Source organism: Gossypium arboreum, chromosome 13 (assembly GCF_025698485.1).
Source record: "Gossypium arboreum isolate Shixiya-1 chromosome 13, ASM2569848v2, whole genome shotgun sequence".
NCBI lineage: Eukaryota > Viridiplantae > Streptophyta > Magnoliopsida > Malvales > Malvaceae > Gossypium > Gossypium arboreum.
Genome location: NC_069082.1, coordinates 93,301,718 through 93,308,594, shown reverse-complemented (window position 1 = coordinate 93,308,594; position 6,877 = coordinate 93,301,718). Strand labels below are relative to the sequence as shown.

Below are 6,877 nucleotides of genomic sequence, written 5' to 3'. Positions count from 1 at the left end.
TAAAATACCCTTGGTTTGTAAAATTACCAAAATACCCCTAGTTTGTAAAATTACCAAAATACTCTTGGTTTGTGAAATTACTGAAATACCCTCAATTTGTAAAATTACCAAAATACCCCTGATTTACAAAGTTACAGAAATACCCTTGACTTTCTAAAAATTATAGAAATACCATTGGTTTACAAAATTACTGAAATACCTTTGGTTTGTAGATTTACCAAAACACCCTTGTAGGATGAAATGACTAAAATATCCCTATTAGGTAAAGTGACCGTAAAGCCCCTGTAGGGTAAAGTGACCGTAATACCCCTGTATGGTAAAATGACGAATATGCCCTTATGTTCCGTATGACTGATGTGCTTAGGATTTACATATATTGATATTGGGTTAGTTAAGTTTGAGTGACAGGTGGTGGTTATCGTAGGCGATTGACTTTGGAAACGTTTCAACTTCAACCCGTAACAGGTGTGTACTAACCCTCGTAATAGCTTAGATTAATATTTGCTGAAAAGCGGAAAGCTTCATATTTTAGTGATTCGGGAATTAATATTTAGATCTATTTTCTACGCACGTTTAAGTTGGATTCACAACGGATATGGGGTAGGAAGGTATTTGGAACGTTCTTCAACGAGTAGATCTCTTGGTAAGTATTCGAACCTTCTTTCCATTTGTATCTTGTGGTTTAAGAAAAGTTGAAAACCCCTCTGTCGACTAAGGCTAAAAGGGTTTTTGGTGTTATTTGGTTTGTTGGTGCTAGTGAGGATTAAAGGCTACCGATCGAGGAGTGTGTGAAAAGCTTGGATCATCGGAGTGACTAAATCTAGTCATCAACTTCGGCAAAGGTATGAACCCAAGGGCCATTGTGGATGGTGGCCGAATGTGTAAGTGATGATAATAGGTGGTTTTCGATTTGGTTTAATATTAACATGGTCTAATCTATTAACAGTTGATTATAGGAGAAATCACATAGGAGATCTCGTCAAGGAATATCGCAAATCAGGTGTGTAACGAACCCTTTTCATAAGCTTAAAGCGATAAATGCCGAAAAGCCGAAATGTCGAAATTCTGGCATTTCGAGGACTCGTGAGCAAGCGAACGCTCATTAGCTAGTTAGATTCGTTGAGATGATGATCAGGAACATTGGAAACGGTAAGAATGTGATTTTTGGCATTCACGGTAAGTTGGGCCTCGAGGGGCTGCAATAGGGCCCAATAGGCTTTTGGGCCCATTTGGGTAAATTTGGTAGAAAACGGAAATCTGTTAAATTGCATGTTAAGACTGTTAATACTGTTGTGGATATAGGCTAAATGGGTCTAGATGACGAAATTGGCTAAGTAGGGCCCATTAGGGGTTTCAGTCCCAATAACTCGATTTCGCTAAAAATGGGCCAGAATCACTATTTGCACCCATGAATTGTTAGTAATCGTTAATGAACATGGAAACCCTAATTTTAGGTAAAATTACAAGATTACCCTTATAACATGAAAATGACCGTTTTGCCCCTAGGTAAAAGTGACCATTGTACCCCTAGGGTTTATATATGAACTTAATGCATGGGATTTTGATAAACATGATATGTATGATATGCACATGACATGTATGATATGCACATGATATGTATGATATGCACATGAGATGTTCATAAATGCATTGGGTTGGGTTTTTATATGGATGGAGGAAGTGCAAAAGGGCTTATGCCCCAGTTATTAAAGGGCTTATGCCCCAGTTATCAAAAGGGCTTATGCCCCAGTTATCAAAAAGGCTTATGCCCCAATTATCAAAAGGGCTTATGCCCCAGTTATTAAAGGACTTATGCCCCAGTTATTAAAAGGGCTTTTGCCCCAGTTATTAAAAGAGGCTAGGCCTCCAAATATATGATAAAGCAGCTATGCTGCCAGTGGAGAGTTATGGCAGGGTGGGTTGAGTTAATCCCCACATGGTGTGCTGGTTGGTACGGTGGAGAGTAGCGGATGGTGGGTTGAGTAGTCTCCCCAAATGGGTTTGCATTCTTTCATTGACATTATATGTGATATTGAAATGGCCCTATGGGCCATACCGCTTCTGATAAAGGCTTGACCAAGAATATGAAATTTGAAAAGGCTTTGGCCCAGTGTTATGAAATATGAAAAGGGCTATGGCCCAGTACATGTTTGAGATTGGATTTGGGCTTAGACCCAACAGGCTGTCATTGTTTTGGGCTCTGAAAGGGGCTTGTTGCACACAGAGTTTCCAAACTCACCCCCTTTCTTTAACCTTACAGGTGAGCCTTGATGTGGGGACTTGGGCCGGAGGGGATTCAGAGTGGCCACGGTGATCGTCTTTGGGTTTTTAAACAAGCATTGGTTTTCATTAAATTTCCTTTAATTATTATTTATTTTTGGGTTGTAATAAGGCCATTTTAACTTTTCTTTTATTTCTTTTCGGGATTAGTTTATTTTTAATAACTTTAAACCTGGTTGATAATTATTCAAATGGGCTAGACTTAGGACGTGTTTGCAAAACGATACTTGTTTTCAAAATATTTCAACCCTACGATTAATCGATTTATCATAGTCGTCCACTTAAACAAATTTAAACTTGATATAACAAAGTGTGGCTATGGTTGTGGGCATGTCTAGGATTGGATCCAATCAAAGAGCTTGGTACTTAAGCAGCCTTCATGGCTCACCTCCTCTGTCTCGGATACCTACCTGGTGCCCAGCTTCCATACACTTTGTTAACTCAACAAAATATATGGTTTTTAAAACACTAAAATAGAACGTGGGTTTTCAACTCCAATGTGGCACGTCAGATTCGGCCATAACGTCTGGGCCGGGTTTGGGGTGTTATAGGCTAGGGTGGATATAGTTGCATGCCATAGGATAGGAAGTATTCAGGGATTCTTCGACCTCGAGTCGATGAGACACTTGGTGTGTCATATTTGCTTCGGATAGATTCGATGAGGCATTGGTCGCCACTTTGCTTCGGCTTAGCTGATGAGATGTTGGTCGTCACTTAATTGCTTCGAACTATCTGATGAGGCGTTGGCCGCCACTATGGTGTATTTGGTTGGATCCATGTATCCTCCAAAGTCTGAGTTATGTTAATAGGGGAAATATATGTGAAGAGAAAAATCAAAAGAAATTCATAAATTGAATTATTTAATGAAATAAGAAAGTGATATTGTAAGATGAATTAAAAAAAAATGCAATTTGTGCTATGAGATTGAAGGCTTAAAACCAAGGTTCATGAATTATTCATATTTGAATGTGAATTGGATATTTATATGTGATTGAGAGATGAACCAAAGGTTCATGAATAGTTGGTAATCTTATTGATGAAATATTGAATCAAATAATCAAAATGATACAATGGAAATATGATAACTTGGTATGAATTATATGTATGATTTGTTAATTATCTATGCATGTTTATGATATTTTATATTTGCTTTAATTTGAATTATGGTAATACCACTGAGTATTACCAATACTCAGCGTATGGTTTGTTTCTTTGCGTAGGCTAGGTAAAGTTGAAGTTTGGTGCAGCATCAGAGTTAATCCCGACCTCAACTTAGTTTCTGGTTATTAATCTATCTTTTGGAAATGTGGCATGTATTAGGTTTTATTTTAGTCACTTTAATATATTTATGTTTTGGGTGTAAGTAATTTGCAACTTTTAAGAAGTATTTGAAATGAATAGATGAATGTTATTTGATCAAAATTTATAAATCAATGTATTGGACATGAATTAGATGTGTTTGATATGTGAAAATAGCTTTAAGATGGTGAAAAATCATGTTTTCACACGGCCAAGTCACATGGACGTGCGTCCAGGCCGTGTGGTAAAGTCAGAATTGCCCACAGTTTAGTCCCACGGCCGTGTGAGAAAGTCAGATCTGCCCACGGGCTAGCCCCACGGCCATGGGAGCCCCACGGCCATGGGAGCCCCACGAGCAGGCCATACGGGCATGTCCCAGGCTACACGCGTGTGTGCTCTTATTCTCAAGGAAAAGTTTCCAAAGTTCCCGGTTTAATCCCAAATCACTTTCTAAGTATATTTTGGGTCTCGTAGATCCATATTAGGGACTTAAAGGTGGAATTTGAGAAATTTTAAATTGAAATATTGATTTATGACTCGGTGTTGTTCGTTATTAGTGTTTAATTCTGGTAATGCTTTGTAACCTTGTTCCGGCAACGGGTTTGGATTAAGGGGTGTTACATACAATTTGTATTAGTAAACTTTTGGTTTATTTTAACACGCTTTTCAATTGTACTAATAATGTCAATATAAATTTTGACAATTGATAGTTTTATTATCATTCCTTTTACTTTGTATCCATATATAAGCAATATTCTGACATTTACTTTTGGAAATATCTAAATCAATGTGAAGTCCATAATGTAATTAACTCAATAAAAGAAATATAATTTGCAAACTATTATATACAATATTCACTACAGGAATATGCCAAAATCTTCAAATGACTAAATCGACTTTAATGATCAAAAGTGATTATAAAATATTTATTGTAGACATTCACTTCAAGGAATGTGCAAAAAATAATTTGGACAATAATGTAAGCATATATCATATTTCTTACTAATAAGATCATATACATATCATCCACTTCAAAGAATGATTAATTAATATAAATCATTGATCATTCTATTCTAAGAATGAACATTTAACAACATTTCAAATCATTCATATTCTTGTTTATTTTCCACCAATGACAATAGGTTCCATTTTCACATTTGTTATGTATTGCTACATCACTTTCGGGAATGGAATAGAACCATTGGAATTAATAACTCATTATTTTGTTTAGCCTTAAGAATACATGCAATAAATTTATAATATTTTTAAAATCATTTTCATAAGAGTTTTGCATCATCAATTAACTAGAAAGAAATAATCAAGTCATGCATGGAGTTTATTGTAAACCAAATGTATGGATAAAACTAACATATAAATGTCAAACCTGATATAATGCTAGTGCTAGAAAAAAAAAACTATAAACCATTGTAGACATGTAATGGCCTAAATTCAAGGTTATCGGAACAATGGTTTCGTAACCATAGATACGATTTAAAGAGAAATTTATTTCAATATTTTTGCTTGAAAATTAATATGATAGGAAAATCGTATGAAAATATTGATAGAAAAATTTTACCAATTTAGTGATTAGATAGAAAAAGAAATTATTGAAGAAATTGGGTAAAAACAAGGTATCGAGACCTCTATCTCGTAAAACCGAGTCAAAAATAATTTTATAAATATTTATTCAATGTTATTAATGTGGTATTAAAATTTTGTTAGGAAATTTTAATGTTTGGGTAGTCAATTAAATGAAAAGGACTAAATTGTAATAGGTGTAAAAGTTGCTAGAGTGATTAAATAGCTTAAGAGTCTAATGAGAAAGGATTTAAAAGGAAATTAGACCCAAAAGTTATTTGGGCTGGACGGCAAGGGTATGAAATCAGCAGAAAAATTGATAAATTAAGGGTAAAATTGGAATATTGCAAAATTAACTAAATAAAGCTAGGACTAAATAGGAAATATCTAGATTTCTCTTCATTTCTCTTCAATTCCAGCAGCTAAAAATGCCATAGGAGGGTTACCTAAGCTGATATTTCATAATTTTTGCACCAAGTGAGTTAATCCTTGCCTTTTTCTTGTAATTTTTGTGTTTCTAAGACTTTTACAACTAGGTCCTACTATTAAATTCATTGGTTTTTGATTTCATGGATGAAATTGAAAGTCACCATGGTTGAGTGCTGTAAGTTTATGATGAAATAGAATTAAATTAAAGCTTTAATTTGTTTATGAGATGATTTTATTAGGTAATTTCAATAGAAATTGATTTTTAGGACCTAATTGTGAAAATGCTTGGAATTAAAGTCTATTGCTGAAATTCTGATTCCTAAAGGTTGTAAACTAGTTTAAGGTGATATAATAAAATGTTAATTGAGAAAAATCAGCTCAATTCAGAGGCTAATTGAGTAGGGACGAAATTATCATTTATTAAAAGCTTAGGGGAAAAATGGTAATAAACAGCTTGCACAAAAACAGTTTGGACAGCAGCAGTAGACTAACTTTGAAAAATCACCAAAAATTGTAGGAATCGAATTAGAAGATGAAAAAAATATGAAATTAAATCTTATTGAGTCTACTTTCTCATAGAAGAAATATTGTAAGCAATGGATTTGTAAATTTTGAGATATAATGAATTTTGTGAGACAAGGTCAGAATGAATTTGGGTTCCCTTGTTGTGACTTTGAAAAATTATAAAAAATTAAATAAAAATAATTAGGGACTTAAGTTTATATGTATAAAATTATGAATGAGTCTATTTTGAATAGAAATAAACGAGAACATCATTTGAAGTCTGTATAAAGAGATAATTTATTTTTAGTGAAGAAGGGTCAGAACTGTTAGACAACAGAACAGGGGTGACTTTAAAGAATAAACTGTACTTATTGGATAAACAAAAAATTATGAAAATTTTATGGTAAAAATATATATGAGTCTAGTTTCAGGGAAAATTAATGGATCTTAAGTTGGAGTTCCGTAGCTCAAGTTATAAATAATTTAGTGACTATGACTCAAGTAGACAGCTTTGAATGAACTATAAATAATAGTTGAATTATAGAGAATGTTGCATATGAACATGAAATGTATTAAATTGATAATTAAATTTATTTATTTAGATCTGGAAGATTCAAATACGAAGCTAGATCGAGGAAAGGAAAAATTTCGGGATTAGTAGATTTTTATTGTTTACAAACAAGTATCAAGGTAAGTTCGTGTAACTTGAATTATATTCTTAAATGCTTGAGATTGTATGTCATTTATGTGAATATGATCTGAATGTTCATTGTATGAAAATTAATGA

General features: G+C 33.8%; 1 long non-coding RNA gene across 1 annotated transcript; it reads left to right on the top strand.

The window, feature by feature from the left end:
• Positions 1–775: 775 nt before the first annotated feature.
• On the top strand, positions 776–2,310 carry LOC128286493 (uncharacterized). Its single transcript, XR_008277075.1, has 3 exons — positions 776–842; positions 957–1,000; positions 2,261–2,310. It is a non-coding gene; the product is annotated as an uncharacterized LOC128286493 (long non-coding RNA).
• The last annotated feature ends 4,567 nt before the right edge of the window (positions 2,311–6,877 follow it).